We start from the raw sequence: 26,210 nt of genomic DNA, 5'->3' as shown, positions 1-26,210 counted from the left end.
TCTTGCCCACCCCCTCAGCCTCCCGGAATCCTATAGGTACTTGGAGATGACAGGCAGAGGAAGACAAAGAGGAATGCTGTGTTGGTGGGAAGAGGGGAGACTGAACTCACAGAGAGTCAAGGTGGAAGACAGTAATAGGGGATCAAGTCCATTTGCTGACTCAGGGCCTCACACACACTGCTGTTTTTAGAGCAGTCGCCTTACCCTGGAGTCTTGTTCTTCACTGCATTTACTTTGTTATTTTGTGTCTATGCAGATACACATGCATGCGCAGGGGCAGGAGTGTGCACAGGTACACACTCAGAGGCCAGAGGTCAAGGACAGATGTCATTTTTTTGTCAGGACCCATCCACCTTGTGTTTTGAGACAGAGACCTGGGATCGACAATTAGGCTATGCTGGCTGGCCAGCGAAACCCCGGGATCTTGTGTTGGTGTCCCTGGTGCTGAGAGAACAAGCATGTCTCAGTGTACACAGCTTTTGAAAATGTTAAGTAGAGGAATCAGACTCAGGTCTTCATCTTCATGAGGCAGGACTTTATTGACCGAGCCCCCACCATGACTGCTCACTCAATTTGTGACTCTGCCCAACAGTTCTCCTGACTACCTACCTTAAAGCCACCTTGCTTCACTCCCTGGCTCTGTAGCATTTCCCTTCCTGTCTTAACCAGGAGATGACAGACACTGCAGCCCCTTGCTGACCTGTTCCCTGAGGATCGATTTGTGGGATTGGAGCTCACTAGTCTGCCTTGCCCTGGGCCCTAGTTGAGAACAGTGACTTGGGACACAGGAGAACACGCAAGTCTGGGAACCATATTCTTCCTGCCTGCCTCTCACAAGGGCTGAGATATCTCAGACTTCCCAGGTGCTGAGACCTCAGCTCGAAGAGGAGCTAGTCACGAAGCAGCGTCCACCTGGGGCAAGCAGCCTTGAGATCTTAAGTCTGGAATTTGGCTTTTCTGGTTGGCCCTGGGTGAGCAAATCATTATTTCTGGGGAGGGCCTTCCTTTGGCTTTGCAGAAACCAATTTGCAAAAACCAAACAAATAAAACAACCGAGCAATGTAACTGTCCAACCAACCACCTGGGGGATAAGATGTACCTGTGGGCACCTTTGTGGACTGAGGTAGGATGCAATGAAATCATGAGGCACCTGGTCCCTCTGTGGACTCAGGCTCCTGCTTCCTAGAGAGCTGGGTCCTCAGAGGGCATTTTGGGGAGGTGGATTTCTGTATGTCACCCAGGAGTCATTTCTCAAACCAAAACACTGGAGCTCTGGAGTGTCCTAACCACATACCAGCCCCCGTCCCAGTTAAAGTCCCCCAAACTTTTTCCGGTAAACCTACAGTTCTGCATGAGGTCACATCATAAAAGCCACAGCCCAGCCTTTGGTGGAGGATAGATTCAGCCCGACACCATCCCAAGCAATCAGAGCAGAGGTTCTAGAGTCAAGGAGAACGGAGTGCTTACCAGAAGTGCCACATCAGTGAAGGTCCTTAACCTCTCTGAGTCTTAGTTTCTTCATCTGGAAAATAGAAACAAGGACTCAGCTTCATCATCAAGAAGGTGGATGCTTGTAGGACCAAAGAGAGGGTTCCTAGAGTTTGCCCAGCTCGGCCTTACACAAGAAACACAAACTTGTAAAGTGGCCCTGTTAACTGTTCAGTGCCAGGAGATAACAACAAGAGAGCCACATGTCTCGACTTCCTGCCCAAAACTGAAGTTCCAAAATGTTAAATGTGGAGCACTTGCCCCAGAGTCTGAGCTACCTGGGAACTCTGGCGGGTCTAGCTCCTCCCCCTTCTGGGGAAGGATTAGGGCAGGAAGCAGACAGGAGCAGGGAATAGCCCCTTCCTGTGGGCCCACCAATACAGGCTGAGGCCAGCACACATCCCAACCTCCAGGGCATAGCAGCCTCACAGGGAGGGGGCAGCAGGAAGAATGTGAGCTTCCCTTGAACCATGAGGTCACAGCCTGGGCTGGAGATAAGGATCTTAGGTGAAAGGCCATGATCTCTGACTCAGGCGCCTGCTGCAAATCACGTTCGGGTCTCAGAATTGGAGGTGCAGGCACAGGTTGTCCTTTTGGGTAAGAGACTTATTAGGTGGGTTCCGAGTACTACAGAAACCCAGCCCGGGAGGGAGGAGGGGCTCTTAGAGGTTTCAGAGGTGGGGGAGGGACTCCCCTGTCATATCGTTGATGAGTAAGCCCATGCCTGCATTCAGCATTCAGCTTGTCTCTGATTCCCAGGGACAGAGGAAGGCAGAAGTTCCACCCTTGAGTTAATGTGTGTCCATCAGGAGGGACATGTGACACGTAGTCCCCCTTGTTTAGCGTCTCAACAGTCTTCCTTTAAGTAAGAAAGAAAGAATCGAACTCATAGACAGGTGGACTGACCCTGTACCTATTATTTCCCTGTAGCAGTGGGAACAGAGTCAGCTGAGTGTGGAGGCTGCTGCAGGTGATCATGGCTTGAAAGGCTCTGGACCAAACTTAACAGTCATAGGTCACACTGGGGCAGGAGGCAGAAAGAAGCTTTGAGTCTATACCATTCTTTTTTTGGGGGGGAGGGAGGAACAGATAGCTTGTAGTTTGTAGAGGGAAGAACTTGAATCTGAGAATGAGGGAGGCCTGATGTTTGGTTGAGCTTGTGCCCTAAGTTCTGAGAGGGATGGAGACATCAGCAAACATTATGTCCTGAATAACGGCTCCTTCCTCAGGCTATTCCTCCTACCAGGAGGAAAAGAACTTTCTGAGAGGCTAGGCCTTTCCTTCTCTTTTACTAGACTATTTCCTTGAACCTGGGTTAGCTGAGGGCTGCCATCAATAGTGGATGACCCAGAGCCCAGGATGTTCGAGGTGCATGTGTGCTTAGGGACACTGACTGTGGATCCAGATGCTTGGGGCTGTCCTTCAGTGTCTCCACACCTTAGGTGAGTCACAGCATGTGGTTATCCCTCAGTTTCTCCATCTATAAAGAATGCCAATAGTGCTTATCTTCCATGGTTGCTGGGATGATTCAGAGACCAAAATAAAGACAGCACCTAAGACGTGTACTATAAATGCTATCTAAAGTCTGGGGACCATCCTCACCACCATCATGGTCATAACCACAACCAACATCGCCACGACCACTATCATCACAAACATTACTACTGTACTGTGTAAACAGTTATTCCCTGCCTTGTACTCATCGCTACTATTACCATCCCTGTCAAAGTTGTCATCATCACAGACATGAATATTGATTCATTATAGCACTGTTACTGTACCATTACCATTGTTATTATCAAAAAACATTGTCACCATCACTATCATGTTCAAAAAGAACACCACTGTCATTGTGGTGACCATCTGTCTCAGTTTCTTTTCTGATGCTAGGACAAAATGCCCCTACTAAAGAAATTTAAGGGATAAAGTGTTTGTTGGATCATAATTCCAGATTACCATCCATTACTGAGAGGAAGTCAAGGCAGCAGGGAATTGAAGGGGCTGGTCAAATCACAGTCAGCCAAGAGCACTGAGCAAGATATTAATGGATGCATGTCTGTGGTCAGTTTGCCTTCTCCAATCTTAAAAAGTTCAGGATCCCTATCAAGTAACCTCATCTTCTCATTACTTTATACCCCATTTCAGCCATGTGTCTCCTCCCTCCTCTCATTTTCCCCTCCCTTGATTATCTCCTCTCCTTCTTTTCCCCACCCCTCATGGTCTGTTCCATTCTGCTGACCATGTTTAGTCTACTACTTTCTCTCCCTACTCTCTACTCCTCTTGATGCCTCTGGCAATTTTCCCCATCGTATCTACAAGAAAAACCTTCCCCTAAACCATGTCTCAGAGTAGATCATGTCCTTACTTTATCAATCTGGTGCCTGGATAAGATGAGGACGTGATCACTTCTAGGTACGGTTGAGAACAAGGGTTTTATTGTAGCTATGAGGGTGGGGCTCAGCCATTGGCATCTGGAAGAGTCCAACCTGAGCATGGCCAGCAGAATACATGGGACCATGAGAGAAGAGAGAGGTAGGAGGAGCCAGAGAGGAAGAGAAGAGAAAGTGGGAGACAAAAGAAGACCAACAGGGCAAAAAGAACTAAGACAGCACATGGCCAAAATGGTGAGGTATACAGGAAAGAGAAGCAGGGAAGAGAGGCAGAGCTTGGGGGCTGGAGATGCTTAGAGTAGAGATGAGAGTTAGTTCTGAGAGATGACCTGACTCTGTAACAGGTACTTTTGAGGCTGAGAGAGACTGGTGGCCAGAGTCTACTTTGATATGTTAATAGGCACCTCCGTTTTCTTTGAGACCTAACAGTGTAGATACCCTCAGTTTATACATCTTGTGCTGTATTTCATATTCCCCCTTGCCTAGGGAATGGTGCCAGTCACAAGGAGCTGAGCTTTCTACTTCAATTACAATTATCAAGATAATCCCCTGTAGACAGGCCCTCCGACCAACTTAATCTATACCTCCGTATCAGGTGGTTGATGATGCATCTTGAACCATCATCACCATCCGTATAAACATCATCATCACCATGACAGCTATCATCACGACCAAGGTCACCACTGTCGTCACCCTCACCACTGTCACCACCATCATTAATATTAGTCACCACCATCATCGTCACCTGCTCTTGGCCACATGGTGCACAATTCCCATTTTCTTGTGCTTGCTTCCCAGATAAGGAAGTTGAGATTGAGAAGGACAAACAAATAGAATTAGTCATCAGTACACTAGTTAATAATAGTGAGCTATGAGGAGGTCAAGAATGTTATGCTTCCCCAACTGCCGAGGTGGGTCATATGCTAAACAGCCTCAAGTCCCACAAGACCACATGTGGCACCAGAAAACATGAAAGGGTAGAATCACACCCAGGCAGAAAAGAAAGGCTGTGAGGAAGGAGGGAGAGATCTGCAAGTCTGGAGGATCCCTCACCAGGTCCAGCGCTAACACCTTAACTTTGGCCGTCTAGCCTCCAGAACTCATTTCTGTTCTGTAAGCCTGCTGCTGATGGCATTTTGCTATGGTTACCCCTCAGCAAGGGAATTCAGGCTCCAGCTATACACCCACGTTAAGATGGAGAAGCTGAGGTACAAGATAGTAGTAGATCATGATGCTGATAGTCACACTACAGCCAAGTGACAGAGGTACAGGTGAGACCTGGGCACCCAGCTACACAACCAACTGGCTGGTAGACAAAGGTACTGTGCAAATATTCATTCCCGGCCTCTTATCCCATCCACTTTGTGAGAGGGCAATACATCATTGGCCCATCAATGTCAAATGGCTGTGCCACTTGTTCTGGAAATGATACGTGCCATCTCTGGGAGAAGGTACAATGTTTGGTCCTTTCAGGTATCATAGAAACTAGTCATGTCCCAGTTAGTGACTGCTCTCAGCCTGATCAAGGCTGAGGAAAGTCCCAGAGCATCACTGAGCCCCAGCCCCAGATAACATTCACTTGCCACATGAGCAAAATCCTTGACTGGAGTTAAGCATTAGGTATTGTTTCATGCAGCAAAGCTGAACGATTCAGAGCACTAGCTACTTCCTACCACCAAGCATTTGATTTGTAAAAATCTACCCAAGGCGACATTTAGCACCTCAGTGGTCATAAGTAAAGCCACTTCATGTCTCTGACCCTCTGTCCTCACCTGCAAAAGAAGGGCAGTGTTAATAATTACTGCAAACTCACAGAAAAGAGATGACACAAAATTATGCTTCAGAACTTTATTAGGAGAGCCTGTGACCCTAGGCAGCCATGATGGAGCCTTGAAATAGGAGAGAAAAAGACAGCAGCCATATATAACAAGGTGGAGGTCCTGGAGGAAATAGCCTTGAATTCCTGAGAATGAGGTAGGGCTTATACTGCCTGCAGCAGGGTGTGGCCTGATTCTAGAAGAGAAGGAAGGAGGGAGGATAGTGGAGGGTCTGTGTTCTAGTGAGAGGTGAACCTGTGTTCTAAGGCTATTCCTAGAATCACGTGCTAAACACTGTGCCAGATAGCGATGATGACTGATGTATGAGGGTTGAAGACGGGCACAAGGGGCTGGACCTAAATTGACATTGCTTCCACACATCTCTGGCGCCCACTGGGTCGGAAGTTCATATTGCACTTGGATGGGGTGAAAACTTCCAGGAAAGGAAGTTGATATCTTTAGGCACACAGAGGCACAGAAGTGACAGTAGGTTGGAAGGCACATGTGGGATGCCCCCTACTCCTTGCCCAATCTTTTTTTCCAGGAATTTGGAGATCTGCCAAGCTTCATCCAGCTGCCTTCTGCTCACATAGGGGAAGCAAATTCCCCCCACCCTCAGCTCCCCCATGCTGCCTTCAGACGAACGAACGAACGAACGTCAAGTGTCACCACTCTCAAGAGTGGGTTGCTAGAAGTTTACAAAGCACACCAAGTTCTGAGTCACTTCCAAACTCCTCCTTTGCCTGGGAAAGAGCTGTCACACTTGGCGTCTCTAAAACAATCCACAGGACCCAAGGGACCTTGGGTATCTGAATCCCAGCCAAAGAAATAAACACCTGAAACCTGCCTGCCCAGTGAAGTGACCCCAAGGGTCATCGGATTCATTTACAACCCAAAGAAAGCCCAGCACTGGGTCCTGATCAACAGGACCTGTTTACTCCTTTGCTGCTCAAGTTTCCTGTCATATAGTAGTTGCTTCACCTTAGAAATCCCTTCCCTTCTGACCCACCACCACAGGAAGCTGGCCCTGTCCCCCAAAACAGAGCCATCCCTGTACTATAGCTCAGAGTGAAAGCCAGCCCTCCTACCACCCCAGAAAGCTGGTTCCCCTCCCCCAACATGGGGCCCCGTATCTATGCTGAGGATCAGAATAAAGGCTAGCCCCAGCAGGAGCTCTGTAGCTCCTTCTGCCTGGCCCTGCTCTGGGACCCCTCTGGAAACACTTTTTAGGCAGTTCACATGCTCTGAACTCTTGTCTCAAGTTCTTGGGAGGAACCAAGACACAGTGAGAGGCTGGTCTGAGCTGTGAGCATCAGAAAAAAAAAAGCCTTCTGAAGCGATGCCCTTCCAAGTTCAGAGAATTTGTTGAGAGCAGGATCCTCAGCACAAACCTTGTCCAGTCCTCTGGCTTCATATGCTGCGTGAGAAGCCTGTAGTCACTTGGCAAAAATTTACCAGGTCTCCCGTACATGCCTGGCCCCATTCCTGATCATGGTAATGGTACTGTAAATAAGATGAAGTCTTTTCTGCCCTGGTTGTTTGCTGAGTCTAATCACACAAACCAGTAAACAGAGAACAAGTTTGTAGAAAAGCTTTCAGTCTCCAAGGCAAGTAGAAGCTGGGGCCCCCTTCTGTGACGGGCAGCATGAAACTCTTGTCTCTTGTCCAGATGCTAGGGGTCTTTGCAGCATCTGCCAGCAGGCTGATCTGTTAGCTGGCATGACAGGCTCGCCCAGTGCTTCAAAGCTACAGGCTTCATGTAGCTAATTCTAATTAAAATTCAACCTCAGAATGAAAAACATAGCTCCTTGGTTGTGCTAATCAATGAGCCAATTAGCACTACTAATTCAATAAGGTAATTTGATTAAAATTAAATAGAAAGAGAGTCCCTGGATGGTAGCAAACTTTGGGTTCTTATTAGCCTGGTGGCTGGTGGCTACTGCCACAGCCCAGGCTGCTTGCTGTATGACTCACTGTCACAAGCACAGTTCCAGCTCTGGTAGAAAGTGCAGACCAGAGAGGTCCTAGCAGAGTTCCTGCTGAGTGCTTTGGGTAAAATCCCTGCACCATAGCTCCCTGGCTGTGTGGCTTTTTGTAGATGCTCAGCTCTCTCTGGGTTGTTTAAGAACAGAGCAGGACTGACACCTTGAGTTCTGATAAATACCTTCTGTGTCACTGAGGGCATATGAGAGCAGGTACTAGGGAGAGAGCCCCAGAAGAGCATCTTGCTGAGCTCCAGAGGGCAACATGGAGGAAGCGCAGGGAGCAGAGAGCAGGAAGACTGAGGGACAAAGGACCTGCAATGCATGGTGGGAGAGGGCAGCACGCTGAATAGAAGGAACATCCCTGTAGCTTGGTAAAATAGGCATCCCCTGCCAGGTCCAGGGACATTCACCCATCAAATCACTGAAGGACAAAGTCTCTTTACACACCTACTTTCATGTCCTTTCTATGGTTTTATCTGTCCTTGAGAACCTGAACAGCCTGGAGTCCCCAGGCCAAGCCTATCTTTTATGCTAGGTGTTGTTATTCCAAGATAGAGGAAGTCCCAGGGAGAATCTATTGGGGCCCTCTTGTCTACCCTCTAAGGCAACAGTTCTCAACCTGTGAATTACAACCCCTTTGGGGACTAAGCGATCTTTTCAAAGGGGTGCCCAAGACCATTGGAAACCATGGATATTTATATTATGATTCATAACAGTAGCAACATTACAGTTATGAAGTAGTAATGGAAATAACTTTATGGTTGGGGAGGTAACCACAACATGAGGAACCATAACTAAAGGGGTCTCAGCATTAAGAAGGTTGAGAACCATTGCTCTAAGGACTTCTCTGAGCCCCAGGTAAGGATCCACGATGGTTAGACTTGAGCCAGGAAGCGGCTCATCATTGCCTTCATCTCCTATCAGCAAAAGGTTGGCCACACAGGTGAGTGTACCCGCAGGGCCTGAGAAGGATGAAGCTGAGCTGAGAAAAGACTCACTGTTCTCAGAAGACAAGGCTCTGCAAACTCGCTGAGCACCTGGCACAGGTAGAGTGTTTAAGAGTCTCGTGGTGGTCTCTTTTAATAGGCACTTAGAGGCTGCTTTTGCTAAAGTGTTCTTCACTTGGGCCTACATGCAGGGGAGAGCCAGGCCCATTTGCCTGCATTTTGCAATCCATGACCTCTGATGCTCAGCATGTTAATTACTCAAGGAACATCCATCTATAAACCAGTGACTTCTAAGCTCTCTATTTCATTCCCCTTTAAGAACATAGGTACTTGGGTCAGGACTTGTGATGGTTTGAAAGACTATAGTCCCAATAAGCTCACAGGGATTGGCATAATGAGGGGGTGTGGCCTTGTTGGAAGGAAGTACGTCAAGTCAGTGGTGGCGGGCCTTGAGGTCTCAGATGCTCAAGCCAGGCCAGTGTCTCAGGGTCTCTTCCTGTTGCCTATTGATCAAAATGTAGAACTCTCAGCTACCTCTCCAGTACCATGCCTATCAAGCATGCTGCCATGCCTCCAGCCATGATGATAATGGACTAAACCTCCAAACTGTAAGCCAGCCCCAATTAAATGTTGTCCTTTATAAGAGTTGCTATGGTCATGGTGTCAATTCACAGCAATAAGACCCTAAGACAGGACTGTAGCTCCTTTAGCACAGTGACTATCTAACATTTTTGAAGCTTTGGGTTGGATCTTTATCATCCCTAAAACAGGGCATGGTGGTCCACACTTATAACCTCTGCATAAATGGTGGTAGGATCATCTGAAGTTCAAGGACATCCTAGCCTACAAAGCCAAGTTCAATGACATCCTGGAAATAACTGAGATTTATTATTCTCAATCGAAACAAAACAAATGGAGGCAAAAAGTTAAGTCATTGCCCTAAACCTACAGGTACCTTGATTTCCAGGGATAGCAAGGCCTGTGGGCAGACAGTCCACCCTCAAGATGAGAACAATTATCTATAAAGGAGAGGCTGTACCCAGGAACAGTTCATCTCGAAGAAACAGATTGGTCCCCTTGGGCAAGGATGGTGAAGGCAGTGAAGACAGAGATTAATAACTTATTGATCACCTTGCATGACTGAAGCTGAGACAATGAGGAGTGAGACAAAGTCTTTTTTTTTAATTAGATATTTTCTTTATATACATTTCAAATTTCAAATGCTATCCTGAAAGCTCCCTATACCCACCCCATTCCCCTACCCACCCACCCCCACTTCTTGGCCCTGGCATTCCCCTGTACTGGGGCATGTAAAGTTTGCAATACCAAGGGGCCTCTCTTCCCAGTGATGGCCAACTAGGCCATCTTCTGCTACATAAGCAGCTAGAGACACGAGCTCTGGGGGTACTGGTTAGTTGAAGACCCCTTCAGCTCCTTGGGTGCTTTCTCTAGTTTCTCCACTGGGGGCCCCGTGTTCCATCTTATAGATGTCTGTGAGCATCCACTTCTGTATTTGCCAGGCACTGGCATAGCCTCATACGAGACAGCTATAATCAGCCACCAAACCCAGACACTATTCCATATGCCAGCAAGATTTTGATGAGACAAAGTCTTAAACAGGAGTGATGCTCACACCAGGACCCCTGATGGAAGCTAACTTGGGAGTCACTGAACTGTTCCAAGATGCACTGATAACATCTCAGTTTTTCAGCCTTTTTCATCTCCTTCATAGATATGTCTGGATGGGGTTGAGCTGAGACTGCTGGACCTGCTGGGGATGGGGCTTTGAGCGTAAAGTTATAGTTACTCTCAGAGATGAGGAAAGCAGTTGGCATAAAACTGCAGTAAAGGTGACCTGCACATCTGCCTAGATTTTCATCAGTACAGATAGCATCCCATGCTGAGCACAGAGATGCTCTCTGTGCATGTGGGCATCAGGTAGGCTTCACAAGCTAAAATAGTGAAAGGGCATGGGTTAGAGCGTAGAAAGAGCATGAAGTGGCCAGCTCCCAGGTCTTTATCTTTAAGTTCTGGCAGTGAGCTTTCCAATTGGGGATTGAAGGGAGAAACCTAAGTGCTTATCAGCACAGCAGAGAAAGGGTGGGGAAGTGTAAGCCTTTCTGTTTCCTACTGTAACCTCCAGCATTCTCTCAAGCTCCTGGGTTAAACCTGGATGTCTTGGGCAGAGTGCACCCATCTCAAGAATTCAAAAAGATCCACAAACACTGTTTGTGAATTATTGTCAATCCAACATTTGCTCGTACAGAAGAGCAAGGCTCGGGAAGTTGAGGCAGGGTTCAAGTGAATGAGGTTTGTGGGGATAAGGGTGTCTGGCATCTTAAATTCTTGCAAAAACCTCAACCAAGAGTAGAATGGGACTTTTCAGGTTTATCTATCAGCCGATAGGTTCTTATACTTACTAATGATTTACTGCATGCTTGGTACTTTCTTTGCTAGAAAACATTAACTACTTAGTGAATACAGTTTCAGATATGTCATATAGATTAATGCACCAGCCTTTGTAGATGAGCCATAGTTAGGTGACTTCCTGTAACTTGACAGGCAGGAAAGGAAGCTCCTTGCTTTGGATCACACAGCCCTGAGAGGGCAGCAGTACCAGTTCCTGAATTCAGGTCTCCTGGATGTAGAGCTGATCCCGACAGGCACGTATGATCCTAAGTTGCCTCACTTCACCTTGGACTCTGACTTTTGGTGCCTTCCAACTCACAGTCTCCTCCCTTGCAACACGAGGTCCTGGAGATCAGAAAGGAGACAGAGGTCCCCATATGGGGACCATATAGGCTTCACTTAGCTCTTCGAGTCTGGTTCTGTGGTGTATTACCGGGTCACAAAGCATGGCAAAGCCAGTGGGGAAACCAGCCACATAGCCTCTACAAAGCCATATTAGGTTTTCCAGTTGACAACAAAAATTGGCGAAACAGCCCCTGGCTGCATGAACATCTCTGGAACAGGGTCAAAGGGAGGGGAGGTGTTCTGCAAGCTATAAAAATTTCCTATGTTCTTCAAATAGACCAACAGGGTACCTGCTGTATAGCAGTTTCCTCTGAGATCGGGACATTCCATTCCTCCTTCATAGAAGCTCAGTAAGATGGGAAGTAAAGGACTCAAAATAGCTTCAGGAAGTCCTTGAAATTGGCCAGATTCTCTAGGTCCTTCTGTCCCCTGGAGTATATAAACACTAAAGACTTCATCTTTGACTCAGACCTTTGGTGGGGCTGACAGTCTCCTCCATTGTAACACGAGGCCATGGATACCACGAAGGAGGGATTCTCCCAAGGTGGGGTCCAGGCAGGCTCCACCCAACTCCCAAGCTTGCATCTCTGGTATGTCACCAGGTACCAAGCATGACAGAGCCAACAAAACAGCCACCCAGAGAAGCCTCTGCAAAGCCAAACTGGGTCACTCTTAGACAAGGCTATCCCAATGGAAGAAGCAGAGGCTAGCAGAACTGCCTGGAACTGAGCCACCAGGAAAGGATACTCTCTGACTGTGCAGTGTGTGCCTGTTTCCCAGCCTTGTATGGCTATCATCTATTCTGCTTTGATGATGGAACTGTCATTGAAACATTTCTCTTCCTGTAAGTAACCCCCTCACCCAGATTCCTGCAGTAACTCCAATAAAACACTTTGAGACACTTTGGTTGTATCCACACTTGGGTCTGTTGATAGTTCCCTGCTGTGCATGCTGTGGTTCCCAGGAAAAGCCTGTCTCACAACAGTTCATTCATGGAGGAAGGGGATGGAGGGGCTGGTGGCTTCCATGGAAGGAGGATGGGATCCTCTCTTATCTCTCCTAGACACATAACACCTATACTATCCACTGTATTGACCCCTACAGATGTAACATTGCGATCTTGTCCCTGCTCACCTTCCTAACCCCTCTATCATCCGCTGGGGCACACAGAATGCTCAGCTTGAGGCTATCCCTCCCACTGCCTCCTGGAGGGATCAGGCTCCCTCTGCTGGACCCATGCCCTGGCTAGCAGAAAGACAGCACATCAGGGCACATTGAGAGCTCTGCCACCACCAAGGCCTCCTATGACCTTTTGCATGGAAACAAGACCCAGACCAAAAAAAAAAAAAAAAACAAAAAAAACGAAAAAAACTTGGGAAAGCTCTTATTGGGAGCTCCTTCCTCCCATTAATTTCCTGCTTATAGAATTCTAAGGTTGGGAGAGACATGAATAAAAGCAGCCAAATTAACTCAGCATTTCACTCAACACTTTCCTCCAGGAAGGCTGGCGACTCCTTGGAGGTCTAAGCTGTAAATACAGATACATCTCTGCTTTGATGCATAGCAGCCCAGAAGCCTAAGAGGGACTGCAAAACCAGTCAAGTCTAGGAACTGGACTCTGCTCATCTGTATTATGTGTCAGGTACCTCTTAGTTCCCAGGAAAACTCTCCCTGCTCCTTTAACCCCCAGCTTGCCGATAGAGACCTGAAGTTCAGAGAGATGGCGGTCTCTGATTAAGACTATAGAGCCTGTCTGTAGTGGAAACGACTTTCATTTCAGGCACATGAGACTTTAGAGGCCGGCTTGTAAACCTGACTTTGGCCTGTTATGCCAGGACAGAGCAGTTGAATTTAATCTGTCCAGGTAACTTGTGAAGGGCAAGAAGTGGTTGGAGTGGGAGGGAGGCTGGGACCAGATGGAAGGTGGAGAAGGTAAAGAGCCTTTCTCAGCTACTGGAGAAAGGCAAAGGAAGACAGGTGGTGACATCCTATGACACCAATCGGTTTGGTGGAAATGAGAAGGCATTGGGATGCCATGTGCAGGCTGTGATGCGTTCCTGTGCTTTCATTTATATCAATGAGATGGGGGCAGGCATTAGCCATGCTGAGGAAATGTCTGGAAGTACTATAAGACATGTTTCACACAGGCTTGTGAAATGCTCCAGCAATTTCCCAGAGAGTTGGGAGAATCCCAGAGCTGCCCAAATTATTGAGTAGTCTCCTGGAGGTTGTCATACATGTTCAAAGAAGAAAAATGGCTATCTGTAAAGAATTTACAGTGTCATGGGAATGTACTGCTATGATATCATTCATGATAGCATGGGACTGTGTTGCTATGGCATCATCTGCTATGGCATCAAAGTGACAGGACTCAGGAAATAACTGGTATGATAACATAGCAGAGAAGCAGGCTTAGGAACTAGGTGGAACTTGCACGGACCCCATCTTGGGGAAATCCCTGTCTCCTTCCTGGTCTCCATGACCTCTTGTTACAATGGAGGGGACTGTCAGTGGCATCAAAGGTCTGAGTCAAATGTGAAGTCTTTAGAGTTTATATATTCCTGGGTGGAAAGGGGCCTAGTGAATCTGGTCAGTTTCAGGGACTTTCTGAAAGTCCCTGGCAACTACCCTTTGTCAGTAATAGTGTCTGAGAAGCCATAGAGACACACTTCTAGAACGGAAAAACTGAAGTAGCTGAAGGACTGTGTCCTGGCTCATTTTACGTGTCAATTCAACTTGACACAAGCTAGAGTCATCAGAGAGAAAGGAGCCTCAGTTAAAGAAATGCCTCCAGGAGATCGAGCTGTAAGGCATTTTCTCAGTGATCAATGGGGAAGAACTCAGCCCATTGTGGGTGGTGCCATTCCTGGGGTGTTAGTTCTGGGTTCTATAAGAAGGCAGGCTGACCAAGCCATGGGGAGCAAGCTAGTAAGCAGCATCCCTCCATGGCCTCTGCATCAGCTCCTGATTCTAGCTTCAGCCCTGCTTGAGTTCCTGTCCTGACTATCTCCAATGATGGATTGGACTATGATCTGAAAGTGTTAGCCATGGGAACCTTTTCTTCCCCAACTTGCTTTTTGGTCATGGTGTTTCACTGCAGCAATAGAAACCCTGACTAAGGCCAACTGACTGCTAATGCTAGCTTTCACATTTGTGACCTGGGTGGGAGTCTACACAACTTCACTTATTCGGTCTGCACTCCTTTCATCCATGATGACTGAACCCTTGCACTGGGTCAAGTGATGTCCTAGGTGGAGAAGAATCACAGCAGGGATAAACCCCACCACAAAGTGAAATTCCAAGAGCAGCAGAGAGCAAACGAAGGCAGGCATGCACAACAGGTTTGATGTCTCTAAGGCCCTTGAAGAAGAATGCAAGAATCGAACCAGAGACAGGGTTCATAGAGGTAGGTTCCCACTGGTACTGTTTTGCAGTTATTCTTTGGGACTTGTATTTAGCTGGAGGTGGCCCCCTTCCTGGCATAGAAGCTTCTGTGCACAGATGTGCTGGGTCAGCCCTTCCAAGAGCTTTGAGTCATCTTAGCCCTAAGACAAACTTGATCTGATCATAAGGATTCATACAGCTGCCAAGTCATCAGTGTAGGATACTGAGTTAGATGCCAGCCTTCTCTGCCCTTGCTGAGCCAGGAGCACCTAGGGTTTGGTCCCTACTCAGCACAAAGATCCACAAGCCCCTGCCAGGAGGCCTGGTCCTCGCCAGGTCTGCTCTACCACAGCCTTCTGTCTGGCATGAAAAGAACAGTCACCCAGGCAGAACAAGCCTAGAAAAAGGCTGTCCCTTCCATCCTGAAAACCTCCTAAGAATTTGTTCCAGGAAAAAAAAAGCTCAATGTATCATCATCTTTGTGTGCAGAGATGTTTATCATCTTGTCATTTTTGTGAGCACCCTGCCAGAGCGCTTCAACACGTGCTGCTGCAAGGAAATCATCAGTCTAGGGTGAGGTGGTGCATGGTGCAGGCTGCGAGCCGTAGGAGGTGGAGGCAGGAGGATTAGGATTTGAAGGCTAGCCTCAACTACACAGGCAATTTGGGGGCAAGCCTGGGATGTGTAAGATTCTGTTTGAAAACAAAGAAATTATCAGGTAAGTCACTGGTCCAAATATGCTACCAGATGAGCTATGCGTTCAGCGTGAAGCATCCTCACATCTCAGGGCACACTTGGAGTTTCCAATGGCCACCGGAATTATCTGCTGTACTGTGTAATCAGAAAACACTGAAAAAAAATGTACTGAACCAGAACTCCAGGGAATAAATGAGCCTTAAACACTGGGCCAGACAGGTATTCCCTAGAAGGGGAGGCCCATGGGAATCTGGGTGTCTATCTTTTGTTTTTGATTTGTTTTGTTTTGTTTTGTTTGTTTGTTTGTTTTTGAGCTCTCACGGCTTTCTTAGATTTCCAAGATTTTCCTTCTGTGACCACACAGCAATTTTACGACTGGAAAATATAACTGTCTAACTAATTTAAAACACTAAAAACTGGTGGTGTTCAGTGCTGGGCAGCGGGCTGGGAGTGGAGGAATCCCCCCATTCTCAGGATCTTGACCTGAGATCTCTAGAAAACAGTGTCAGGGTAGAGGCAGCCTAGGAACCATTTTCTGAGGGTCAGCATGAAGTCAATGCAGTGCAGAGCATCGAAGGACACCCCAGGAAGTTGAGCGTAGGACTGATGTGCTGCTCCTAGCAACGCTTAAAAATCAAAACCCAATCACTGAAGCTGCCTTGTGACCATGGCTGGAGGATGCTGCACTGCATCAGGGAGACCAGGCCAACTGTTGTCTCCAAATTCCAACCCCAAACCCACTGGAGACTGTGCGCCTCCCAGATCATATAGGCCCCTTCTTTACTACAAAGCTCTTCCTACTTTGAAGTCATTTCCCTTAGATCTTTGTCATAGCCAGGGCAAGAAAAGATGGACAACGACCATAAACCAGCTAAGAGCAGGTGATTATCAGGGCCTCCTGTTCAGGTTTCTTGTTCTTGGAGCTTGGCATCTGATGTGTGGGTCTTTGAACACAACCTCAGGCCAACTTGTAAAGCAAATGGCTCGCAGCCAGCACATAGCTGAGCATGTTCTGGAAGTCCACCAAGCTTGAGGGACTTGAAGGGAAGATAAATGGGGCTCTTGGAGTTGATACAGCTTTGAGTGGTGGACTGAAAAACATACCCATCTAGTCTGAGGTCCTCACAGTGTGCCTGGCCATGGAAAGAAGGCCTTGAATGGGAAGGCCGACCTAGCACAAGGCATTGATCACTGTGTAACACGTATCTGCGAACAGCTCAGATCGTCAACCGCAGTTAACTGTTCATTTTCACCCAGGGCATGCAGGTTGTTCTAGAGTAAGAGGTGAGAAGGTAGAGAGGGGTGGCGAGGACTGTTAAGGCTCCCTAGCCATCTGGAGCCACAGAATTCCCATAGGAAGCCTCCACATTTAGTCTGACAGATTGCAAGGTTTGGTTCAAGCTGCCCATGGCTTCTTTTTTACGCAGACTTTTGTCTTGTTACAAAGCATCTCCAAGGGTCTGGGGGTTAATGGCTGTGAGTTCTTCGAGATACAATTCAAAATAGGGGCAGAAAAGACAATGCTGGCTTTCAGGCAACAGAAACTACCTTGAAGGCCTGCAATCACCGGCAAAGACGAGGTCACAGCCAGGACTCTGGGTAAAAATAGCCCACAGGAGTTTCCTACACTAAGAACTTGCAGAGCTAAGAGCTCACTGGGCTCTTACTTGGAATCATGAGTTTAGTTCAGAGGGTGAAGTCCCCTTGGTTCTCAGAGGGCTGAAAGTACTACACAGAAGAGTGCAAGAGATACAGGAAGCCTTGTGTGTGGAGGGCCAGGGCTCAGCCACTGCGGTACTGCTGCCCAACATAAGCTCAGCTCTCTGAGCAACCCAGGCAATCAGACTCTGACTCCCCAATGGACAGCCAGGGTAACTGAAGGTCAGAGAGGTAAGAAGACTCACTGAATCCCACTAGCATTGTCTTGATCCTGGGGTTGATGATTTGAGGCCCAGTGAAGTTCACTCAGGTGAGCATGTATAGTCTGTCATCTGCGTTTTACCAAAGGGTGAGTTATTTCACTCTCCGCAGAGAAAAAGAAAGGTGAGATTTTTTTTTTTTTTTTTTTTTTGCCTGTTTATCCGCAGTTGAACATGAACTTCTGTCTGGAGGACAGATTCCTGAAGCAGATGAAGTTTCTCTCATTGTGAATACTGGGCAGCAGTATTCACATCTGTAGAATGGGCACAAAAGTGGGAGAGTTTTTTGGGGCTTTGAGGAGTTTCCAGCATCTACCAACTTGCTGCTATGAGCAAGGATCTCAATATCAGACTGCCAGGTACAAATCCCAGCTTGCCCTCAGTTCTGTGTGACCTCATGCAAGCAACTTTCCTGGGCCTCTGTTTCCCCTCTGAAAAAAAAAAAAGGATAAAAACTATGGCATTTGCCTGACTAGTTGGGATGGCAGCTAAATAAGTGGATGTGTACAGAGCCCTTTGTAGCATGTGGCACACACAGGCGCTGCAGAGTGAATCATCAGGCAGGACTAGCTTGTCTCTGTGAGCTTTAGCACCTCTCCATCCCAGTCCCGTAGCTACTTCCCAGAGATTTCAATCCTAATGGCCCTGAGCAAGGCTGGGAAGTTGTGAATCCAGGGCTATTGCCAGGAGTATAGCATTCCCAGACATAGGTGGCTTGAGAGCTAAAGTCGAATGTCCCTAACCAGCTAGCTTGGGTCACTAGGCCAACCCCTGCTGCAGCTCTTTGAATGTTTGCAGGATTTAATAGTGCATATGAGGAGGGGCTTTAGCTTAACTCCAAGCCTAGACAACCACAATGATTCCCCTCTTTATGCCACAAGCATACAGAGCCACAAGTATCCTCTCTACAGCCTTTATACTAATGAGGCTGGTAGTCACTAGGCATGATACCCACAGGTCAGTATTCACTGGTTCATTGAGCCATCACACATTCAACTTGGGGGAGCAGACTGTAATCCCTGTTCAAGGCATTGAAAGTGCCATGCTGTCAGCAGCATAGTCTAGAGCCTAGATTTCTGGGGACAGAAATCAATAGTAAGCAGGGGCACACTGGGTCACACCAGCTAATTATAGCCTGCTACCTATGTTTGTGAAGCAGGTGTCTGTTACTGAGACACAGCCACACCCAGTTGTCTCAGTGTTGCTGTGGCTACGTCTAATCCACCGTGACAGAACTGAATAGTCAGGAGAGGAGGTCTGGCCAGCAAAACCTAGTCTATTTACTGGACTGTCTTTCACAGTAACCCTACTCTGAAATATGCATAAAAGCTGTAGTATGCATCTGCCCTGTCTAGCCAGGATCCCAAGTAGGACAGGACAGTCCAGTTCAGTGAGGGCAGGACCTGCTGTGATCTAGTTAGAGCCAGTGGATCACTTGCTAGATGAAAGGAGAGGAGTAGGCTTTCTGGGCAGTGAGGCTAGCCTGTGCAAAGAGAGAACACTGCAGTGTGAGCTAGTGATGCTTTGGGGGCCTCTTGGACTAAGAGAGGGGACCACACGGGCCACAGGGGACTAAGTAAGTTTATGGCAGGAGAGACTTGGTGCCCTTGAGAAACTCATTGGCTCTCAAGCTTCTAGGAATAGGCCACCTGAGAATGGTTTTCTATGTCTCTCTGGCCACAGAGGGGCAGGGGATATTGGTGGAGTGGGCCTGGGCCATATTTTCTGAGACAGAACTTGTAGAATCTAGCATCTACAGGGGGAATCTGACAGGCAAATAGCAGCTGGTTAGATAGAACATAACCGGTTCTCATGATGGAGACAGAGATGCATCTGGGGATAAGGAAACAAAAGTCCTTGAAGGGACTGTCCTCGGGAAGGGCCCTAGGGGCTGAGAGTGTGGAGCTGCACCAGAATTATGTTGGAGTTTATAAAAGTCAGAACTGCCTACTGTTAGCTGAATTTTTGAATAAATATAGGGGGCAGGCATTCCAGCACAGGCATTCATAGTATGTCTTCAGGCAACTGTCACTTCAGGATCTCTGCAATGGTGTCCGGGGAACTCCCTTCCTCCTCCCAAGGTGCAGCTATGTCAGAACAGGAAGGCCACATTGGTTTCAAGTCCTAAAGAGTCTCATGGGTAGAGACACTTGCACCTTGGTTCAGCTCACACTCTGGGCATTCAGGCAGAGAGTCCTGGGGGAAAATGTTCCTAGCTGAGAGTCCGTGGGCTCTGGGCTGGCCCTGGGGTTTCCTGAATTGATTTCTAGGTATCCAGGTGCTGCAGAAACAGCAGCACAATGCAGGAGACAAACTCACAGCTGTCACCCTTCTAAAGAGGGACTTCAGGAAATCAGAGGAGAGCAGGTGGCTCTTAGCAGCTGGTCACTCATGTGTACCCCACCTTTGCAATTACATTCTGTACATTCTGTACCTCGGAACATACTGGTGGTTGTCCCCCTGTGTCCCTCAATCTGGGTACAGAGGCAGGAGGAACTGGTTACTAAATACTCTAAGTCTCAGAAATAAGAAGCAAGTGAATTGCTGGAGTGACCAGTGGGATTTGTTTAACATGGCTTTAGTATGTGCACAGGACATTTAATGTATTTATAAATGCATATGATACACATAACACAATGGTAAAATGCAGTGCATATGACCCAGTGCCATTGTGGATGTACATATATGTATCACATGAATGAAGTAAGTACATGCATATCTATGCATGCATACACGGTGAATGTGTGTATAGAAATACATGCACACATGCATGTTCTGCAGCCTTTCTGATCTACTTGCCCCTTGGAGTTTTATACTATTAACTTGTTAACTCTTACAATCATCCTCTATGTAGGTCTTGTTATGCCAGTTTATAGAAAAAGGAAGTGAGGCACAGGAAACACTTCAGCAGCTGGGTGTGTACATTGCAGCTGGATGAGGAATTTCCCCCAAGATGCCTTTCCTGCCACATGCAAGCCCATCCCTGGGGTAGTGTGCTGTGCCTAGAAAGTGCAAGAAGGTTCCTGCTGCCAGGCCTCTCTCTCTCTCTCTCTCTCTCTCTCTCTCTCTCTCTCTCTCTCTCTCTCTGTGTGTGTGTGTGTGTGACCCTCCCTTCTCTGGCTCACTCTCACATCTAAGCCATGGGTAGCTGATGGAGTGTGGCTTATGCTAGGATGTTCTTCTGGACTTCAGGACATTTAGAAGAGCTAAAGCTATCTGGATTTCACCGGATGCTGGAACCTTGGAAGCCCCTGAACTCAATCGGGATGTGGGCATTCCACCTCTCATGGCCCATAGGCATTCTCAATTTCTTGGAGCCCTGAAGTACCACCACCAGGTACAAATGACCCGTATGCTCGGCAGACATTTGGAGCAAGCACCCACGAGCCACGCTTGTTGCAATAATCCTGTAGATTATCAACAACCCAAAATGACCCGAAGTGGGTCACAGTCCAGTGTAGCTCATTAACTGCTAGCAAACATCCTGCCCCGCCCACATGCTAGCCCCTGAGGAATGCAAGATTGGAGAACGGGTTCTCGCCCTATCAGAAACAAACTCCCTTGACCCCATGCCCTGCCTCTTCTTTGTTTGACATCTCCTTGCTCCTGTTCCTCCATGACCTGGATACTGAGCCCCGCAGAAAAAAGATCCACTTGCCTGTTACACGATCTCACCATGCTGTGGGATCTCCTTGGGTTTTTTTTTTTTTCCTGTCCCTCTCCCAGCCTCTTGGGATCATCTTCCAGCTTCTGTTCCCAATCTTCCTGGCTTCCTTCCCCAGCAAGGTCACAATTGCAAACAGGTGGGAGAAATTCTGAAAGCAGTTCCACTCGTCCTGGGAATGCATCCCCGGGACATAGTACAAACGAAGGGAAATGCTCACAACATCACAGGGCTGGTAACAGTAACCAGGGTGATCATATGTATTGATGTGCATGACACACAAGTACGCAGCAATAGAGGGATGGAAACTTCCAGGTTCTACTGTTGTTTGCTAGAATATTACACAACCACCATGCAGGGCAATGATTTTTCAAGGTGATTCCGGGAACACTTTTAGAGTGGCTCTCCGGGACTCAAGCATAGGATTGAAGGGGGATGGGGAGAGACAGAGTCTGACCCGTAGAGGCCCTATTGAGTACACTGCCCATCTGCAGAGACTGCTAAGTGCAGGAGGGTGATTCTGTTCTAATGGACAAAAAGAAAAAGCAAGTCTGCGTCACCAGCCTTAACTTAAAGGTCCCTTTCCTGCTTTTTTCCTGATCGCCATTACTCTCAGCACAGAGGGTAATTTCAGTGCTTAGAAAAAGTGTTTACACAAAAACCATTGAGCAACATAGTGACGTGTCTTCCCCGAACAGCCTCTTGGACGAGCTGTGGGATGTAACACAAAGGCTTGCCAAATGGATCTCAGGCAGGCTGGCTCTGTTACCCTCCCCTTCCCCTTCCTCCTCCTCACCCAGCCATTGATTTCAGAAAGGGATGAAGACTATTTGGGTGTGTTTGCTTAATAAAGTGGAGGCATGTAGAAATGTAAGTAGTAGCTATTTGGGCCAGTATCTAGAAAGAGGAAAAGTTCCCAAAGTCAAAACATCTCAAGGCCACAGATAGAGGATCTTTGGTTTCCATTGGCTTAAAACTAGATCTGAGGTGGTGTCCCAGGGTGGCAGGGACCTGAGGAGGCTGAAGAGGAAAAACAGATCCCCAGGAGTCCTGTCTGACCCCCACCCACTCAGCTAGCTGCACTCTGAGTTTTGTGTTTATTGATGGAGCCGGTGGGCCAGCCTGTGATTCTGAGAGCAGTGGGGGAATAGCCTGGCGTTGGAGTACATTTTCTAGTGCATTGGGAATGCCTAGACTTGCCTGGTCCATCACCTTCCTCAGTGCTGGAAAGGAAAAGCAGCACTTAGTGCAGGCAGGGGCTCACAAAGGAAAGAGGAAATACCAGCCCTGCTTCTTTAAATAGCACAGGGCTATTTAGGACTGGCCAGGGTGACAATAACATGCAGTGGGGAGGTTGGGTAGGAGATGTCAAGGGAGACAGCTTGGTTGAAGACTGGGGTAAAAATGGAAATGGAAAGGGGTGATTCCCAGAAGACAGGACATGTGCATGCATGAGTTTTGAAGAAGAGATGACAATTGACTCATGATGAGGCAAGGAATGAGCTGTTCCAGCAAGGAAGAACATACGCAAACCACAGGGGCATGAAGCCCCTGAGGTGCAGCAGGCTTTCCTTTGGAGTGGTCATAAGAGCTATGACATCATAACTCTATCCCTCCCTACAGCCACCCTTTTGTTGTGGAGTCAAGTACACACACACACACACATACACACATGCCACGCCTATGTTGAATATTTAGCAGATTGACTAGTGCTCAGTAATTGTGGGTAGCTGAACTGTTGTAGACAGAGAGAAAACATTACAGCCCCAGGCTGGGGGTGTAGCTCAGTGGTCGGGTGCTTTGTTAGCCTATGCTGGCTTCAATCCCTAGCACTGTAGAAGTGGTGCATGGTGTTGTCCACCTGTAACCTCAGCACTGGGGAAGTAGAGGCAGGAAGAACAGAAGTTCAAGGTTATCCTTAGCTACATAGCCAGTTCAAGGCCAGCTTGCCTATATAAGACCCTGACTCATAAACCATCATAACAGATTATTTTTAAGTCTTCTTCATAACTAGTAATCAACTATCCCTGTCTCTGACCTAACATTATTCTATCTTCAAGTGAGACCCTGAGTGTGTATTAACACACGACCAGCTTTCACCAAGTTAAACGCTAAGCACGTCATCAGAGTGCCTCTGAAATCTACAGCAGGGATAGCCTGCCCCCTTTGCTGGAACCTGCCCACCTGATGTCCCCACTGAAGCTTTGAGTATATGCATTGTTCTATGACATTCTTTTGTTCTGTGACTATAGAGTCCATGTTAGCAGTAAACAGGAAAAATACTTCATTTGGGGCAACCCAAGTCTGTGTTCCTGATCCACGGTCACTTGTATTTGGCTCAGAATAAACTTTCCTTCCCTCTGGAGCAAGAGTTGAGCTTGGATCAATGGATCAATACGTACTGGTGACTCTTCTGTTTCATATAGTCCGCCAGAGTGTGATCCATCTAGAAGGACTCTGAGTAAGTTTCTGTATATCAACTAATTTAGGCTATCATTAGCTATTCTGTCCATTTCACAGGTAAGGAAACTGAGGTCAGGATAACTCAGTGAGTAGCAGAATTGTGATTTGCTGTGCCACAGTAATCACTGTTCTGAAGATGGACTGCTTTGTGCCCCACAGGAGGGGTGAGACTGGGAGAGCTGAGACTGAGAAGTCTGAGGAGACTTTGAGGATTGCCCTTCCTCTCACAGAACTCAGACTCTATACCAGGGCAATCGTAGGCATGAACATTAGAAGGAGGAAGGATACAGATAGAAACTACTCCTAAAACCAAGATTATCTGCAGAACTCGTAAATGCCTAAATACCTCCAACCAGCTGGGTGTGGCCAGACCAAAAGCTGGCCATACGTGAACAGTGAAGAACTCTGTGTACGGTTGGCTTCTAAAAGCACCTGCAAAATTTCCATGCCCGTGGTTATGCTCCCTCATCCTGTGACACTAGGACTGGCTGCCGTGGTTGACAGAAAATATCCATTGTCCATTGAAGTGACCTGTTGGATCCAAGGGAGGCTGATGCGCATCACATCCGGTACAACAGTGAAGAAGCAGGTAATAGCAGAGAGCCCACGACAAGCTGGACAGTGAGCAGTCTCAAGTGCAGGAACACTCCTGGTCCTGACCTTTAAAAGCCGCTGTAGTCTCAGGATCGGAACAATGGAACAGGTGCTCATGAATGTGGATTAATGAGCCTGCTGTAACAAGCACAGCTGAAGGTATACAAGCCGGAGAGAGAACTCTACATCACCAGCCCCTAGTATTCACTGTTTTCTATACACAAACGGGACTTTCCCCTTAGCACCGAATACCTGGAACATTCCAGTGCTCTAGGGAAAATTCTACATGCACCCATTATGAATGATTCCATTCTAAGTTGTACCCCACTTAAACCTGCTCCTGAACTTGGCCATTCAGGCTATTTTCTCAGGCATTGGGCCTAGCAAACACAGAAGTGGATGCTCACAGTCAGCTATTAGATGGATCACAGGGCCCCCAATGGAGGAGCTAGAGAAAGTACCCAAGGAGCTGAAGGGATCTGCAACCCTATAGGTGGAACAACAATATGAACTAACCAGTACCCCAGAGCTCTTGACTCTAGCTGCATATGTATCAAAAGATGGCCTAGTCAGCCATCACTGGAAAGAGAGGCCCATTGGACTTGCAAACTTTATATGCCCCAATACAGGGGAACGCCAGGGCCAAAAAGTGGGAGTGGGTGGGTAGGGGAGTTGGGGGGGGGAGTGTATTGGGGACTTTTTGGATAGCATTGGAAATGTAATTGAGGAAAATACCTAATAAAAAAAATTAGGAGCAGAGATCCTGAAAAGGCAATAGAGCTGGTGGGCAAGGCTCTGGAAGCACGCCGCAACTTCTAAAGACCATCTCAGAACCATTTGTCTGTGGGTTACTAAACCACCCTGTGCCTCTGTTCCATAAAAGGCTCAATTGGTTTGGAGTTGTTGCTAAGGAAACATTATACAAAGCCACGTATTTAAAACAAAATGCAAGCTCTTGATAAGTGGAGTGCACCTGGCTTGTAGGTAGCTAGTTCCCACAGTGTCTGGCCATGTGCTCTAAGAAATGAGCTCTAGCCAAGCCTTTGAAGGTACTCCCACATGCTCCACCCACACTCAGCTCAGCCCTTCTGTAGTTCAGCTGGTCCTTGGGATGCAGCCTTGAAGTGGGATCTCTAGGTCAGTGTCTTCGTCACTGTTCTACTGCTATGAACAAACACCATGACCAAGGTAACTCCAACCTATGAAAGAAAAGCATCTAATTGAGGGCTTAATCAGAGTTTTTAAGCGTTAGTTCATGATCATCATGGCAAGAAGCAGATAGGCATAGTGCTGGAGCAGTAGCCAAGAGCTTTACAGCCTGATCTGAAGGCAACATGCAGAGAGAGAGCGAGTGAGCGAGAGAGAGAGAGAGAGAGAGAGAGAGAGCTCAAAGCCCAATCCCCAGCAACATATATCTTTCAACAAGGTCACACCTCCTAATTCTTTTTTTTAAAATATATTTTTATTATGTATTTTCCTCAATTACATTTCCAATGCTATCCCAAAAGTCCCCCATACTCTCCCCCCCCACTCTCCTACCCACCCATTCCCACTTTTTGGCCCTGGAGTTCCCCTGTACTGGGGCATATAAAGTTTGCGTGTCCAATGGGCCTCTCTTTGCAGTGATGGCCGACTAGGCCATCTTCTGCTACATATGCAGCTAGAGTCAAGAGCTCTGGGGTACTGGTTAGTTCATCATGTTGTTCCACCTACTCCTTCTCAAACAGTGCCACTCCCTGGTGACTAAGCCAGCCAATAGAATTATCTGGGGGCCAGGACACCCTTAAATCACCACAGTTGGCCTAAAGATTGTATAGACTGTGTCTTTGAGCATCCCAGCAGCATGAAAGGAGCAAGAGACTTCTACCCATCTTCATCAGCCAGAAGACAAACCCAGGAACACCCATGTTACCAGATGCCACTGTGAATATTCCTGTCCTTCCCAAATGGTCCCCTTCTGAGTGTGTGTCCAGGCATTAGCAGAGGACCAGTTCCCCACCTGAAAGCTCCAGATACCCAGAAGAGAAAGCCAGATAATCCCTCAGCTGCAAATCTCTGGAGACTGGCCCTCACCCAGGAGAAAGGTACTTGGCCCCCAGAGCACCCCAC

The 26,210-nt window shown here is 47.6% G+C and overlaps 1 protein-coding gene across 2 annotated transcripts in view; it reads right to left on the bottom strand.

Annotated features, from left to right (window-relative positions):
- St3gal1 (ST3 beta-galactoside alpha-2,3-sialyltransferase 1) overlaps window positions 1-26,210 on the bottom strand; it is a 72,910-nt gene that overhangs the window by 24,104 nt on the left and 22,596 nt on the right. For both annotated transcript variants that reach the window (XM_085831852.1, XM_021184044.2), the window contains exon 3: window positions 1,468-1,522. The gene's annotated coding sequence lies outside the window, so the exon portion shown is untranslated. The remainder of the gene's footprint in view (window positions 1-1,467; window positions 1,523-26,210) is intronic.

The sequence above is a fragment of the Mus caroli genome, unplaced genomic scaffold, assembly GCF_978045245.1.
Source record: "Mus caroli unplaced genomic scaffold, Mus_caroli_1 scaffold_16, whole genome shotgun sequence".
NCBI lineage: Eukaryota > Metazoa > Chordata > Mammalia > Rodentia > Muridae > Mus > Mus caroli.
This window is presented reverse-complemented; position numbering and strand designations above follow the sequence as displayed.